Raw genomic sequence first — 18,006 nt, 5'->3', positions numbered from 1 at the left:
AATACCACGAGATGGAAGGAGATACATCTAATCCAGGAGAAGGAGTTAATAATCCACCACAACAGAGGAGAGTATTGGCTTCCTATACTTTTGCAAATGCTAGACATTGTGGAAGCAGCATTCTCACCCCTAATGTCAATGCAAATAACTTTGAACTGAAGCCACAACTCATCACATTGGTCCAGAATAACTGCTCATTTGGAGGAGGACCATTGGAGGATCCAAATCAACATCTATCTACCTTCTTGAGGATCTGTGACACTGTCAAATCCAATGGTGTGAATCCTGAGACTTACAAGCTTCTGCTGTTCCCGTTCTCATTAAGGGATAAGGCTGCACAATGGCTTGAAACTTTTCCCCAAGCAAGTATCACTAGTTGGGATGACTTGGTGGCTAAATTTCTAGCCAAATTCTATCCACCCCAGAGAGTCATCAGGCTGAAAACTGAGGTGCAGACATTCACACAATTAGATGCTGAATCCTTGTATGAAGCATGGGAGAGGTACAAAGCCTTAATCAGAAAGTGCCCTCCAGAGATGTTCAATGAATGGGATGTGCTGCAAAATTTCTATGAAGGCCTGACATTGAAATCTCAGGAGGCATTAGATCATTCTGCTGGAGGTTCACTACAACTAATGAAAACTGCTGAGGAAGCTCAGAATCTTGTGGACATGGTGGCCAACAATCAATATTTCTTTGCTCATCAAAGAAGCCGCCAACCATCACAAAGAAGAGGAGTAATGGAACTAGACGGAGTGGATTCAATCCTAGCTCAAAACAAGATGATGCAGCAGCAATTTCAACAACAATTTGAGCAAATGGCTAAGAGGATTGACAGTCTCCAAGTTGCAGCAGTCAACACTAGCCAGCCATCAACCACATGGGGTCAGAGTGAAGAGACTCAAGAGGAGCAACAACAAGAACAAGTCCAGTACATGCACAACCAAAATTCTGGGCCAAATGAAGTATATGGTGACACTTACAACCCTTCTTGGAAGAACCACCCAAACCTTAGGTGGGGAGACAATCACAACCAAAATCAACAACCATGGCAGAGAAACTCAAACCAAAACACTTTAAGAAACAACCAAAACCACAACCAGCAGCAAACCAACCAAAACCCCTACAGAAAACCTCAAAACAACTACTCCAACCCCAACCATTACCAATCTAATAACCAACCCACCAACCAAAATGTCTACCATCCACCATCCACATTTCACAACCCACCACAAGCATCACCTGAATCTCACAGACTCACCAACTTGGAAACCTTGATAGACAAAATGTGGAAACACCAAGAAATGACAACCAAGAACCATGAAGCCTCCATGAAGAGCCTAGAGAGGCAAATTGGGCAAATCTCCAAACAGATTTCTGTTGAGAAATTTTCAAGCTCACTGCCAAGTGACACAATCCCAAATCCTAAGGAAGAATGCAAGGCAATACAATTGAGGAGTGGAAAAGTCTTGGTGAAAAATGAAGAAGCAACCAAGAAGCCAAAGGAAAGTGACAAGAAACAAGCTGAAGAAGAGAAAGTCAATGACAAGAAGGAGGCAGCAAGCAAGCCAACTCAGAATCAAGTTCAAGAAAAAGAAGATCAGCCACAAAAATCAAGAAAGGGAAAGGAAGTAATTGAAGGACCAACTAAGGACCAAAGGCAGGGAAATAACTTCACTCCTCCCTTGCCATACCCTCAGAGGTTCAACAAAGAGATTAATGACAAGCATTTTCACAAATTCCTTGAGATTTTTAAGAAGCTGGAAATCAACATTCCCTTGGCCGAAGCACTTGAGCAAATGCCTCTATATTCCAAGTTTCTGAAGGATCTTATCAACAAGAAAAGAAGTTGGCTTGAAAGGGAAACCATATTACTCACAGAGGAATGCAGTGCTGTAATCCAACGGGGTATTCCACCAAAACTTAAGGATCCGGGAAGCTTTGTAGTCTCATGCACTATTGGCAAGATAATTCTCAACAAGGCCCTCTGTGACCTGGGTGCCAGCATCAACTTAATGCCTCTCTCAATGATGAGAAAACTTGCCATAGAAGAACTTAAACCCACCAGGATGTCGCTAGTCATGGCTGACAGATCAATCAAGACACCTAATGGAATTGTGGAGAATCTGTTAGTAAAGATTGGGGAGTTTATCTTCCCAGCAGATTTTGTAATTTTGGATACCGAAGAAGAAGGAAACGACTCAATCATTCTGGGAAGGCCATTTCTACACACAGCAAGGGCCATCATTGATGTTGAAAAAGGAGAAATGACCTTCAGGGTCCATAATGAACAAATGATTATAAATGTGTTCAAATCAATGCAAAACGCTCCTGAGCAAGAAGATTATGTGAGAGTGGATATGATAGATAGTTTGGTGGAAGAAACTTTGGAAGAAAAGTTTCAAGAGCAAGAAGGAAATCAAGAAACAACAGAGGAACAAGTGGCTGAGACCTTTACTGAGCAATATGAAAGGCAAGATAAGAAAGAAGATGTACGAAGACAAGAATTGAAACCTTTACCCACCCATCTCAAATATGCATTCCTTGGCACATCGGAGAGCCTCCCAGTAATCATTAATTCATCCCTGTCAAAGAAGGAAGAAGGAGAACTTCTTGATGTACTCAAAGCTCACAAAGATGCTTTAGGATGGACCATTGATGATCTGAAGGGAATCAGCCCTGCAGTATGTATGCATAAGATCCTCTTGGAAGATAATTCCAAACCAGTGGTTCAACCACAAAGAAGGCTAAATCCTACAATGAAGGAAGTTGTCCAGAAGGAAGTAATGAAGTTGTGGAATGCAGGGATAATATTCCCAATATCTGACAGCCCATGGGTAAGCCCAGTTCAAGTTGTACCAAAGAAGGGAGGAATGACAGTCATCACTAATGAGAAGAATGAGTTGATCCCTACTAGAACAGTGACTGGGTGGAGAATGTGCATAGACTATAGAAGATTGAATGATGCCACCAGGAAGGATCATTTCCCTCTCCCATTCATTGATCAGATGCTGGAAAGGTTAGCCGGCCATGCCTATTACTGTTTCTTGGACGGATATTCTGGGTATAATCAAATCGTGGTAGACCCCAAGGACCAAGAGAAAACTGCCTTCACATGTCCATTTGGAGTTTTTGCGTATAGGCGGATGCCTTTTGGGCTCTGCAACGCCCCTGCCACATTTCAAAGGTGTATGCTCTCCATTTTTTCTGATATGGTCGAAAAATTTTTAGAAGTCTTCATGGATGACTTCTCTGTTTTTGGTGATAATTTCAATGCTTGCCTAAACCATTTAACTCTTGTCTTGAAACGGTGCCAAGAAACTAATTTGGTTTTAAACTGGGAGAAATGCCATTTTATGGTACCCGAAGGAATTGTTCTTGGCCATAAAGTCTCAAGAAAAGGGATAGAGGTTGATAAGGCAAAAGTTGAGATTATAGAAAAACTCCCTCCACCAATTAATGTGAAATCTGTTAGAAGTTTCTTGGGGCATGCCGGATTTTACAGAAGGTTTATCAAGGACTTTTCAAAAATAGCCAAACCTTTAAGTAATCTGTTAATGCTTGATAACCCTTTTGTTTTTGATGAAAACTGTCAGCATGCATTTGAAACTTTGAAAAATAAACTCACAACAGCACCAATAATCACACCCCCAGATTGGGGATTACCTTTTGAACTCATGTGTGATGCAAGTGACATTGCAATTGGTGCTGTACTTGGGCAAAAGAAGGGGAATTTGCATCATGTCATATATTACGCAAGTAAAGTGTTGAATGAGGCCCAAAGAAATTACACTACAACAGAAAAAGAGTTGCTAGCTGTAGTTTATGCATTTGATAAGTTTAGATCATATCTGATAGGATCGAAGGTTGTAGTTTATACTGATCATGCTGCACTTAAGTATTTGATGTCAAAACAGGATGCTAAACCAAGACTCATCAGGTGGATACTGCTTCTACAAGAATTTGACATTGAAATAAGAGATAGGAAGGGCACTGAAAACCAGGTCGCTGATCATCTGTCAAGACTACCACATGAAACAAATCAAAAAGCATCCCAGCCAATAAATGAAAGCTTCCCAGATGAGCACCTTCTGCAGATCCATCAAGCACCTTGGTTTGCTGACATAGCAAATTACAAAGTGGGAAGGAAGATACCGCAAGAATTCTCTAAGCAACAAGTGAAGAAGTTGATTAAAGAAGCAAGGAAATTTTTATGGGATGAACCCTTCTTATTCAAGAGATGCTCTGATGGAGTGATCAGGAGGTGTATTCCTGAAAGTGAAGTGAGGGACATCTTGTGGCATTGTCATGGTTCAGCTTATGGTGGACACTTTGGCCCAGAAAAAACAGCCGCAAAAATACTACAGAGTGGCTTCTATTGGCCAACTATTTTCAAGGATGCCAGAAGATATGTACACCAATGTAATGAATGCCAGAAAGCAGGAGGATTAACAAGAAGGAATGAGATGCCTCAAAATTTTATCTTGGAATTAGAATTGTTCGATCTGTGGGGAATTGATTTCATGGGGCCTTTTCCTCCTTCCTATTCTTTTAGATACATCCTGGTAGCAGTGGAATATGTCTCAAAATGGGTAGAAGCTATAGCCACAACCACCTGTGATGCACAGATCGTCCTCCAATTCCTCAAAAAGCACATCTTCACTAGGTTTGGAGTGCCCAAAAGTCCTATTAGTGATGGTGGTAGTCACTTTTGCAACAAACAAATGGAGAAACTCCTTCACAAATATGGAGTAATTCACAAAGTAGCCACACCCTACCACCCTCAGACTAACGGCCAAGCTGAACTTGCAAATAGAGAATTAAAGAAGATCCTAGAGAAAACAGTGGGAATCACAAGAAAGGATTGGGCTAGAAAGCTAGAGGATGCACTGTGGGCATATAGGACAGCTTTTAAAACTCCTATTGGCAAGTCACCCTTTCAGCTATTGTATGGCAAATCCTGCCACCTCCCTGTAGAGCTTGAACATAGAGCTTTTTGGGCCACTAAACTCCTCAACCTTGACCCCCAAGCTGCAGGAGAAAAAAGGTTGTTACAACTAAATGAACTGGATGAATTCAGACTGGAAGCTTATGAAAATGCGAAGATATACAAGGAGAAAGCTAAGAAGTGGCATGACAAGAAGATCACAAAGAAGGAATTCAAGCCTGGACAACAAGTACTCCTGTATAATTCAAGGCTTAAAATCTTCCCTGGCAAACTGAAGTCTAAGTGGACTGGCCCATACTTGGTGACAAAGATTTTTCCCTATGGGAATATTGAACTGCTAGATGAGGCAACAAAGAATCAATTCACTGTGAATGGGCACAGAGCAAAGTTGTACTTAGGAGGACAATGGGTTAAGGAAAAAGAGGTTCAACACCTACAGCCCTCTTAAAAAGAATTGAAAGATGTCAAGCTAGTGACAATAAAAGAGCGCTTGTTGGGAGGCAACCCAACCGGAGGTACTTTTCTTTCATAGTTAGTTCAATAAAAAGGTTAAATGAGTAGTATGTATTGCAAGGAGCTAAGTTTGGTGTTTCACACCAAAACATATTAAGGGAGAATGAAGGATTCTAAGTTTGGTGTTCCACCAAAATCTTACTTAAAAGCACATTCTCACTTTCTATATAAAGAGCTACCAGCTCCAAGCAATCTGACAAATCATTTAAGCATTGTCTGTTTCTAGTTTTCAATTTTATTACCTTTAGCGAAGATTTAAGCTTTCACATATGGTTATGGATAAGAAACATGGCAAGAGACTGAGTTTGGTGTTCACACACCAAAGTAAGTTCAAACGCCTACAAGAAAGTCTTGCACACTAACAAATCACATAAGGGCTTGAGAAACAAGCAACTTCCATTAACACTGCAGAAAATCAATCACTCTTATGGGAGGACTACTCACCATTAGCTGAGATGAAAGAAGAAGGAGCCACCAAGAGGTTGTATTGTCATTTAACTCCATCAGTATTGAATTGCTCAAATTTGGAAGTATGAATATGCCCATTTTAACAGAAACTGTTAGTGTAGTATGCATCAATTATGTTTTTGTAGGCTGGTTTTTTATGTGTTGGCTTGTGTGTTCATTTTCACTTAACAAGAAGTATGTGTTGTCCCCTGCATCTTTAAATTTAATAAAAGAACAGTTTGAATGTGAAGTGAAATGGTCTCTGTTAGTTAGAAGTGGAATAAAAGTAAGTGGTGGTGTGTGTGATTGCATTATAACTCACTTTAGTGAATAAAGAGCTAAGATATCTCCTTCTAAGTAGAGAGTGGCCTATTGTCTATGAATCTCAATTGAATAGAATTCCTTGGTTAGAAAGAAAAACAAAAAAAAGAAAGAAAGAACAAAGAAAGCTAAAAGGTGGCAAAACAAAAGAAAAACAAAAAGAAATAAAGCTGGACACCAATAGCTTGAACTCTGAAATATATGCCTGTGATGTTTTTGTACTAGGATCTGCTTGGATTAGTAAGCTCTTAGGAGTGCCTCAACACTTGGTGACTTGGGTTAACTAACCCGGGATCATCAGCTGAAAATCCACTATCAAGAGCAACCTAACTACAAAGCATTTAGTAGCCCAAAGAGGTGCTGGGCATCAATGTTTTAAGAAGGAATGTGAGCCAAGTGTCTATGGTGAATAATGTGTCAAGTATAAAAAGAAAATGAACTTGCTACACATGACACTCAAATAAAGCTTTTGAATAAAGTAATAGCCAAGGATAAAGGAATAATGAGAGGTCATAGCAGTATGTCACTTGAAACTTGAAGGAAACTTTCTAGGCCTAGGAGTCAATAAGAAGTGAGCATTTGCATATCCACATAAAACCCCATGAACTATCAATAACACTTTGCTAGCATGAACTTCCTCTTCCATTTCATTCTTTCTTCTTAATAAATTCATTTCTTGCTTGGGGACAAGCAAGCTTTAAGTTTGGTGTTGTGATGACAAGTCATCTTAGCCCATTTTAGCTAGTCTTTTTCTTTTGTTTTCATTAGAATTATGCACTTTCTTAAGCTACAAGCAAGCTAATTGAGTAGATTTTCATGTTTCCCTTGATTGAACCAACCATATGTGAATTCATGCCATTTCATGAGGTTTTGAACTATATTTGTTGCATATTGTGGAAGATTGAATACCTCATGATTTTGAGCAAAACTTTGATTAGTTTGGTTGATCAATGATAGGTGAAGAAGGCTTGGAGAAAGGTTGAAGCAAAGAGGAATGGCTAGGAGTGAAGAGAGGACAATGGAATAAGTGAAAATTGAACCGGGTTGCATGAAGTTAGCCCCAACGTTAGCCCCCTAACTTGGAGGCTAACGTTGGGCATATGAATCACTCTTTGGAAGTAGCCAACGTTAGCTCCAACGTTAGCCCCCTAACTTGGAGGCTAACGTTGGAACTTGAGAGTTTCTCCCTGGGCTACCAACGTTTGCGCCAACGTTAGCCCCCTAACTTGGAGGCTAACGTTGGCACTTAAATCACAATGGGGGAGTAGGCAACGTTTGCGCCAACGTTAGCCCCCTAACGTGGAGGCTAACGTTGGCACCAATCATACCAAGCAAGGCCAACGTTAGGGTCAAAGTTAGACCCCTAACGTTGGCGCCAACGTCTAAACCAGAAGAATGTGGTTTGCTGATATGAAAAGTTAGGGTCAAAGTTAGACCCCTAACTTTGACCCTAACGTTGAAGACCAACGTTGGCTAACTCCATTTCCGGTTCAATTGGTTCACTTCGGTTCTTCTTCAATCTTCAAGAGCAATCAACCAAGGCCTCTTTCAACCCAATTCCACCAAGAACAAAGGCCCAACTCAAGGCTTGAAGATCATTTTGGAAAGTGTATAAATAGGATAGAATTCAATTTGTTTAGAGAGCTTTTTTTGGGGAGCTTTGGCTGGAGAGTTTTCTTTTAGAGCTTTCCTTTTAGAATTTTCATAATAGTTTTCGAAGAGCTTTTGAACTTGAGTGAACTTTAATTTCTTGCTTTCATTGCTTTCAATTTCATTTGACTTTTGTCTTGGATCTTGGATTGGAGAATTGAAGAAATTCTGTTTCAATCTCAATCTTGGATCTCTCTGTTTCCTTTACTGTTAATTGAATTAGCATTTCTGTTTCTGTTACTTGATCTTCATCTCTTTTCTTTGCAATTTACAATTTCCTTGCTATTGTTCTTGTGGGATCTAGGAAGGCATTGAGATCTAGACTTGGTTTTCTAGTCTCTGGGTCCTGAGATCTAAATTCTCATTTCAATTCTCTGTTTAATGCTTTCATTGTTCATTTACTTTGCTGTTATATGATCCGGTTCAATCCCAACTCCCTTTTCCTCTTCTGTTTGATGCAATTTAGTTTTCCCTTGTTTAAATTCTGCAAATCCTCATCCCAATCCCCTTTACTTTTCAAGCAATTTACATTTCTTGCATTTTAAGATTCTGCAATTTACATTTCTTGCACTTTAAGTTTCTGTCATTTAATTTCTTGTCCTTTAAGTTTCAGCAATTTACTTTCCCGCTCTCTTTAATTCCATGCAATTTACATTCTGCAAATCACAAATCACCCAACCAACACTTGATTCGCTTGACTAAATCAACCACTAAACTAAAATTGCTCAATCCTTCAATCCCTGTGGGATCGACCTCACTTCCGTGAGTTTTTATTACTTGATACGACCCGGTACACTTGCCGGTTAGTTTTGGGTGTTTTGGTAGAAATTCGTTTCTCATCAAAATATCTCATCAGCCGTGCCGTGACAGGGCATTGGATCATTTTCCCGAGAGATGACCGAAAGTAGCCGTTGACAATGGTGATGTATCACATAAAGCCAGCCATGGAAAGGAGTAAGACTGATTGGATGAAGATAGCAGGAAAGCAGAGGTTCAGAGGAACGAAAGCATCTCCATTCGCTTATCTGAAATTCCTACCAATGAATTACATAAGTATCTCTATCCCTATTTTATTATATTAAATTCGAAAACACCATTATCAATTTATATCCGCCTAACTGAGATTTGCAAGGTGACCATAGCTTGCTTCATACCAACAATCTCCGTGGGATTCGACCCTTACTCACGTAAGGTATTACTTGGACGACCCAGTGCACTTGCTGGTTAGTTACACGGAGTTGTGAACCATGGTCTTGGCATCATGTTTTTGGCGCCATTACTAGGGAAAGAAAGAGCAATGAATTTTACATAATTAAAGTGTAATCACGATTCCGCGTACCAAGTTTTTGGCGCCGTTGCCGGGGATTGTTTGAGTTTGGACAACTGACGGTTCATCTTGTTACTCAGATTAGGTAATTTTCTTTTTATTTTATTTTCAAAAATTTTTCAAAAATATTTCTAAAATTTTCTCATCTGTTTTCGAAAAAAACAAAAATGTTTTCAAAAATTTTATTCAAAATTTTTAAGAATGAAATCTAGGGTTTCATGAAGCATGTTGAAGCCTGGCTCGCTGTAAAGCCATGTCTAATTCCTTTGGGAATGAGTATGTCAGGCGTGTCATGTCTGAATTACATGCTGAAGCTTGGCTGGCCATTGGCCATGTCTAGTGTTTTAGACCGGAGCTTTCATTGAAAGCTTGGCTGGCTAGTGAGCCATGTCTAATTCCTGGACTGAAGCTTTAGACTAAGAATGCAAGATTCCTAGAATTCATGTTAAAAATTTTGGAATCCTTATTTTCCTTTTTCAATTAATTTTCGAAAAAAATCCAAAAAAAAATTTAGAAAATCATAAAAATCAAAAATATTTCTCTGTTTCTTGTTTGAGTCTTGAGTCATGTTATAAGTTTGGTGTCAATTGCATGTGCATCTTGCATTTTTCGAAAATTTCATGCATTCATAGTGTTCTTCATGATCTTCAAGTTGTTCTTGGTGAGTTTTCTTGTTTGATCTTGATGATTTTTTGTTTTGTGTCTTTTCTTGTTTTTCATATGCATTCTTGAATTCTTAGTGTCTGAGCATTAAAGAATTCTAAGTTTGGTGTCTTGCATGTCTTCTTTGCATTAAAAGTTTTTCAAAATTGTGTCTATGATGTTCATCTTGACATTCATAGTGTTCCTGGTGTTCATCTTGACATTCATAGCATTCTTGCATGCATCACATGTTTTGATCTAAAAATTTCATGCATTGCATCTTTTTAGTGTTTTTTCTCTCTCATCATAAAAATTCAAAAATAAAAAAAAATATATCTTTCCCTTTTTTCTCTCATCAAATTCGAAAATTTGAGTTGACATTTTCAAAAATTTTTAAAATCAAGTTGTTTCTTATGAGTCAAATCAAATTTTCAATTTGAAAATCTTATCTTTTTCAAAATCTTTTTCAAAAATCAAATCTTTTTCAAAATTCTTAGTTATTTTCGAAAATTCCAAAAATATTTTTCAAAAATCTTTTTCTTATTTTTATATCAAATTTTCGAAAATAACATAATCAATTAATGTTTTGATTCAAAAATTTGAAGTTTGTTACTTGCTTGTTAAGAAAGATTCAACCTTTAAGTTCTAGAATCATATCTTGTGATTTCTTATGAATCAAGTCATTAATTGTAATTTTAAAAATCAAATCTTTTTTCAAAAACTAATTTCTATCATATCTTTTCTAAAATATCTTCTTATCTTACCTTTTTCAAGAATTTGATTTCAAAATATCTTTTCTAACTTCCTAACTTCTTATCTTTTCAAAATTTGTTTCAACTAACTAACTAACTTTTTGTTTGTTTCTTAACTTTTTCAAAACTACCTAACTAACTCTCTCTCTCTAATTTCTCGAAAATATCTTCCCTCTTTTTCAAAAATTTCTTTTTAATTAACTAATTATTCTTATTTTTATTTTTGATTTTAAAAATTTTCGAAAAATACAAACATTTTTCAAAAACCATTTTCAAAAATCACTAACTCTTTTCCAAAAATATTTTTCGAAAAATTCTCCCTCTCTCATCTCATTCTATTTATTTATTCATCTACTAACATCTCATCTCACATCTCTGCCATCCTCACAGTTGTGTTTCTTTCTTTACATCACACTCTTTGTCTCCCTCTTTTCTTCCACTCACAAAGGGATCCCTATACTGTGGTATAAAGGATCCATATTATTATTATTATTTTTTCTGTGCCCTCTTCTTTGTCATATGAGCAGGAGCAAGGACAAGAACATTCGTGTGGAAGCAGATCCAGAACCTGAAAGGACTCTGAAAAGGAAACTAAGAGAAGCTAAAATACAACAATCCAGAGATAACCTTTCAGAAATTTTTGAATAGGAAGAGGAGATGGCAGCCGAAAATAATAATAATGTAAGGAAGATGCTTGGTGACTTTACTGAACCTAATTCCAATTTACATGGAAGAAGCATCTCCATTCCTGCCATTGGAGCAAACAACTTTGAGCTGAAACCTCAATTAGTTTCTCTGATGCAGCAGAACTGCAAGTTTCACGGACTTCCATCTGAAGATCCTCTTCAGTTCTTAACTGAATTCTTGCAGATATGTGATACTGTTAAGACTAATGGAGTAGATCCTGAAGTCTACAGGCTCATACTTTTCCCCTTTGCTGTAAGAGACAGAGCTAGATTATGGTTAGATTCTCAACCCAAAGACAGCCTGAACTCTTGGGATAAGCTGGTCACGGCTTTCTTAGCCAAGTACTTTCCTCCTCAAAAGCTGAGCAAGCTTAGAGCTGATGTTCAAACCTTCAGACAGAAAGAAGGTGAATCCCTCTATGAAGCTTGGGAAAGATACAAACAGTTGACCAAAAAGTGTCCTTCTGACATGCTTTCAGAATGGACCATCCTGGATATATTCTATGATGGTTTATCTGAACTATCAAAAATGTCACTGGACACTTCTGCAGGTGGATCCATTCACCTAAAGAAAACGCCTGCAGAAGCTCAAGAACTCATTGACATGGTTACTAATAACCAGTTCATGTACACTTCTGAAAGGAATCCTGTGAGTAATGGGACTCCTATGAAGAAGGGAGTTCTTGAAGTTGATACTCTGAATGCCATATTGGCTCAGAATAAAATATTGACTCAGCAAGTCAATATGATCTCTCAGAGTCTGCATGGAATGCAAGCTGTATCCAACAGTACTCAAGAGGCTTCTTATGAAGAAGAAGCTTATGATCCTGAGAACCCTGCAATAGCAGAGGTGAATTACTTAGGTGAACCTTATGGAAACACCTATAACTCATCATGGAGAAATCATCCAAATTTCTCATGGAAGGATCAAAAGCCTCAACAAGGCTTTAATAATGGTGGAAGAAACAGGTTTAACAATAATAAACCTTTTCCATCATCCACTCAGCAACAGACAGAGAACTCTGAACAAAATGCTTCTAATTTAGCAAATCTAGTCTCTGATCTATCCAAGGCCACTGTGAGCTTCATGAATGAAACAAGGTCTTCCATCAGAAATTTGGAAGCACAAGTGGGCCAGCTGAGTAAAAGGATCACCGAAATCCCTCCCAGTACTCTCCCAAGCAATACAGAAGAGAACCCAAAAGGAGAGTGCAAGGCCATTGACATAAGCACCATGGCCGAACCTACAAGGGGAGTGGAGAACGCAAATCCCAAGGAGGAAAACCTCCTGGGACATCCAGTGATCAATAAGGAGCTTCCCTCTGAGGAACAAAAGGACTCTGAGGCTCATCTAGAGACCATAGAGATTCCATTGAACCTCCTTATGCCCTTCATGAGCTCTGATGAGTATTCCTCTTCTGAAGAGAATGAGGATGTTACTAAAGAGCAAACTGCCAAGTTTCTTGGTGCAATCATGAAGCTGAATGCCAAATTATTTGGCATTGATACTTGGGAAGTTGAACCTCCCTTGTTCATCAATGAACTAAGTGATCTGGATCAACTGACATTGCCTCAGAAGAGACAGGATCCTGGAAAGTTCATAATACCCTGTACCATAGGCACCATGATCTTTAAGGCTCTGTGTGACCTTGGTTTAGGAATAAACCTCATGCCCCTCTCTGTAATAGAGAAATTGGGAATCTATGGGGTGCAAGCTGCTAGAATCTCATTAGAGATGGCAGATAATTCAAGAAAACAGGCATATGGACAAGTAGAGGACGTATTAGTAAAGGTTGAAGGCCTTTACATCCCTGCTGATTTCATAGTCCTGGATACTGGAAAGGAAGAGGATGAATCCATCATCCTAGGAAGACCTTTCCTGGCCACAGCAAGAGCTGTGATTGATGTTGACAGAGGTGAACTAGTCCTTCAATGGAATGAGGACTCCCTTATGTTTAAAACTCAAGGATCTCCCTCTGCAACCATGGAGAGGAAGCATGAAAAGCTTCTCTCAAAGCAGAGTCAACCCAAGCCCCCACAGTCAAACTTTAAGTTTGGTGTTGGGAGGCCACAACCAAACTCTAAGTTTGGTGTTGAACTCCCATATCCAAACTCTAAGTTTGGTGTTGGAGAGTTTCAACAATGCTCTGAACATCTGTGAGGCTCCATGAGAGCCCACTGTCAAGCTATTGACATTAAAGAAGCGCTTGTTGGGAGGCAACCCAATTTTTATTTATCTAACTATATTTTTCTTAATTATATGTCTTTATAGGTTCATGATCATGTGGAGTCACAAAATAAATATAAAAATTGAAAACGGAATCAAAAACAGCAGAAGAAAAATCACACCCTGGAGGAGCATCTGTCTGGCGTTCAGCGCCAGAACAGAGCATGGTTCTGGCGCTTAACGCCCAAAATGGGCAGCTTCTGGGTGCTGAATGCCAGAACAGGCATGGTTCTGGCGTTCAACGCCAGAAATGGCACACAAATGGGCGTTGAACGCCCAAAATGGCCACCAACCTGGCGCTGAACGCCCAGAGTTGTGTGCAAAGGCATTTTTACATGCCTAATGGGTGCAGGGATGTAAATCCTTGAACACCTCAGGATCTGTGAACCCCACAGGATCCACTCAGGATCTGTGGACCCCACAGGATCCCCACCTACCTCCACTCACTTCTTCTCACCACTTTCTTTCACACAACCCCATAAACACTCTTCCCCAAAAACCCTTCACCAATCACCTCAATCTCTCTTTCCCATCACCTCTTCACCACTCACATCCATCTACTCTTCCACATAAACCTACCTCATAAACTCCACCTACCTTCAAAATTCAAAACCAATTTCCCACCCAAACCCACCTATATGGCCGAAACCTTTTCCCCCCTCCCTTCCCTATATAAAGCCCTCCATTCTTCATCAAATTCACACAATACACCCCTCTACACCCTTCTTGGCCGAAACACTTCCCACCCCCTCTCCTCCATTTCTTCTTCTTCATCATCTATTCATTCTTCTATTGCTCGAGGGCGAGCAAAATTCTAAGTTTGGTGTGGTAAAAGCATAAGCTTTTTGTTTTTCCATTACCATTGATGGCACCTAAGACCGGAGAATCCTCTAGAAAGGGGAAAGGGAAGACAAAAGCTTCCACATCCGAGTCATGGGAGATGGAAAGGTTCATCTCCAAAGCCCATCAAGACCACTTCTATGATGTTGTGGCTAAGAAGAAGGTGATCCCTGAGGTCCCTTTCAAACTCAAAAGAAATGAGTATCCGGAGATCCGACATGAAATTCAAAGAAGAGGTTGGGAAGTTCTAACAAATCCCATCCAACAAGTCGGCATCCTAATGGTTCAAGAGTTCTATGCTAATGCATGGATCACCAAGAACCATGATCAAAGTAAGAACCCGGATCCAAAGAACTATGTTACAATGGTTCGGGGGAAATACTTAGATTTTAGTCCGGAGAATGTGAGGTTGGCGTTCAACTTGCCAAACATGGAAGAGAACGCACGCCCCTACACAAGGAGAGTCAACTTTGACCAAAGGTTGGACCAAGTCCTTATGGACATATGTGTAGAAGGAGCTTAATGGAAGATTGACTCCAAAGGCAAGCCAGTTCAACTAAGAAGATTGGACCTCAAGCCTGTAGCTAGAGGATGGTTGGAATTCATTCAATGCTCAATCATTCCCACTAGCAACCGGTCTGAAGTTACTATAGACCGGGCCATCATGATCCATAGCATCATGATTGGAGAAGAGGTGGAAGTTCATGAGAATATACCTCAAGAACTCTACAAGGTGGCTGACAAGTCCTCCACCATGGCAAGGTTAGCCTTTCCTCACCTCATTTGCCACCTATGCAATTCGGCTGGGATTGACATAGAGGGAGATATCCTCATTAAAGAGGACAAGCCCATCACTAAGAAAAAGATGGAGCAAGCAAGAGAGCCCATTCATGGAGCTCAAGAGGCACAAGAAGCTCATTTCTATGAGATCCCGGAGATGCCTCAAATGCACTTTCCTCCACAAAATTATTGGGAGCAAATCAACACCTCCCTAGGAGAATTGAGTTCCAATATGGGACAACTAAGGGTGGAACATCAAGAGCACTCCATCATGCTTCATGAAATAAGAGAAGATCAAAAAGCAATGAGGGAGGAGCAACAAAGACAAGGAAGAGACATAGAAGAGCTCAAGGACATCATTGGTTCCTCAAGAAGGAAACGCCACCATCACTAAGGTGGATTCATTCCTTGTTCTTATTTCTTCTGTTTTTCGTTTTCTATGTTATATGCTTATCTATGTTTGTGTCTTCATTACATGATCATTAGTAGTTAGTAACTATGTCTTAAAGTTATGAATGTCCTATGAATCCATCACCTCTCTTAAATGAAAAATGTTTTAATTCAAAAGAACAAGAAGTACATGAGTTTCGAATTTATCCTTGAACTTAGTTTAATTATATTGATGTGGTGACAATGCTTCTTGTTTTCTGAATGAATGCTTGAACAGTGCATATGTCTTTTGAAGTTGTTGTTTAAGAATGTTAAATATGTTGGCTCTTGAAAGAATGATGACTAGGAGACATGTTATTTGATAATCTGAAAAATCATAAAAATGATTCTTGAAGCAAGAAAAAGCAGCAAAGAACAAAGCTTGCAGAAAAAAAAAATAAATAGGCGAAAAAAAATAGAAAGAAAAAGAAAAAGCAAGCAGAAAAAGCCAATAACCCTTAAAACCAAAAATCAAGGGAAATAAAAAGGATCCCAAGGCTTTGAGCATCAATGGATAGGAGGGCCTAAAGGAATAAAATCCTAGTCTAAGCGGCTAAACCAAGCTGTCCCTAACCATGTGCTTGTGGCGTGTAGGTGTCAAGTGAAAACTTGAGACTGAGCAGTTAAAGTCAAGGTCCAAAGCAAAAACAAAGAGTGTGCTTAAGAACCCTGGACACCTCTAATTGGGGACTTTAGCAAAGCTGAGTCACAATCTGAAAAGGTTCACCCAATTATGTGTCTGTGGCATTTATGTATCCGGTGGTAATACTGGAAAACAAAGTGCTTAGGGCCACGGCCAAGACTCATAAAGAAGCTGTGTTCAAGAATCATCATACTGAACTAGGAGAGTCAATAACACTATTCGAAATCTGAAGTTCCTATAGATGCCAATCATTCTGAACCTCAATGGATAAAGTGAGATGCCAAAACTATTCAAGAGGCAAAAAGCTATAAGTCCCGCTCATATGATTGAAGCTCTGTTTCACTGATAGTTTGGAATTTATAGTATATTCTCTTCTTTTTATCCTATTTGATTTTCAGTTGCTTGGGGACAAGCAACAATTTAAGTTTGGTGTTGTGATGAGCAAATAATTTATACGCTTTTTGACATTGTTTTTAGTATGTTTTTAGTAGGATCTAGTTACTTTTAGGGATGTTTTCACTAGTTTTTATGTTAAATTTACATTTCTGGACTTTACTATGAGTTTGTGTGTTTTTCTATGATTTCAGGTATTTTCTGGCTGAAATTGAGGGACTTGAGCAAAAATCAGATTCAGAGGTTGAAGAAGGACTGCTGATGCTGTTGGATTCTGACCTCCCTGCACTCAAAATGGATTTTCTGGAGCTACAGAACTCGAAATGGCGCGCTTCTAATTGCGTTGGAAAGTAGACATCCAGGGCTTTCCAGCAATATATAATAGTCCATACTTTGGCCAAGAATAGACGACGTAAACTGGCTTTCAACGCCAGCTTTCTGCCCAAATCTGGCGTCCAGCGCCAGAAAAGGAGCCAAAACCAGAGTTGAACGCCCAAACTGGCACAAAAGCTGGCGTTCAACTCCAAGAAAGACCTCTACACGTGCAACACTCAAGCTCAGCCCAAACACACACCAAGTGGGCCCCGGAAGTGGATTTATGCATCAATTACTTACTCATGTAAACCCTAGTAGCTAGTTTATTATAAATAGGACCTTTTACTAGTCTTTTTGACCATCCTGGATCCTGGATTGTATTTTGATCCTGTGATCACGTTTTGGGGGCTGGCCATCTCGGCCATGCCCGGACCTTCACTTATGTATTTTCATACGGTAGAGTTTCTACACTCCATAGATTAAGGTGTGGAGCTCTGCTGTTCCTCAAAGATTAATGCAAAGTACTACTGTTTTCTATTCAATTCATCTTATTTCGCTTCTAAGATATCCATTCGCACCCAAGAACGTGATGAAGGTGATGATTATGTGTGACGCTCATCACCATTCTCCCCTATGAACACGTGCCTGACAAACACTTCCGTTCTACATGAAATAAGCTAGAATGAATATCTCTTAGATCTCTTAATCAGAATCTTCGTAGCGTAAGCTAGAATGATGGCGGCATTCAAGAGAATCTGGAAAGTCTAAACCTTGTCTGTGGTATTCCGAGTAGGATTCAATGAATGAATGACTGTGACGAGCTCCAAATTCGCGATTGCGGGGCGTTAGTGACAGATGCAAAAGGATAGTAAATCCTATTCCAGCATGATCGAGAACCGACAGATGAATAGCCGTGCCGTGACAGGGTGCGTTGATCATTTTCACTGAGAGGATAAGATGAAGCCATTGACAAGGGTGATGCCTCCAGACGATTAGCCGTGCCGTGACAGGGCATTGGATCATTTTCCCGAGAGATGACCGAAAGTAGCCGTTGACAATGGTGATGTATCACATAAAGCCAGCCATGGAAAGG

General features: G+C 39.5%; 1 non-coding gene across 1 annotated transcript; it reads right to left on the bottom strand.

Annotated features, from left to right (window-relative positions):
* Positions 1-11,653: 11,653 nt before the first annotated feature.
* On the bottom strand, positions 11,654-11,761 carry LOC148553882 (small nucleolar RNA R71). Its single transcript, XR_015893234.1, has one exon. It is a non-coding gene; the product is annotated as a small nucleolar RNA R71 (small nucleolar RNA).
* Between the last annotated feature and the right edge of the window lie 6,245 nt (positions 11,762-18,006).

Source organism: Arachis ipaensis, chromosome B7 (assembly GCF_059453495.1).
Source record: "Arachis ipaensis isolate K30076 ecotype BB chromosome B7, ASM5945349v1, whole genome shotgun sequence".
NCBI lineage: Eukaryota > Viridiplantae > Streptophyta > Magnoliopsida > Fabales > Fabaceae > Arachis > Arachis ipaensis.
Note: the sequence above shows the minus strand (reverse complement) of the source record. Positions and strands in the feature narration are given on the sequence as shown.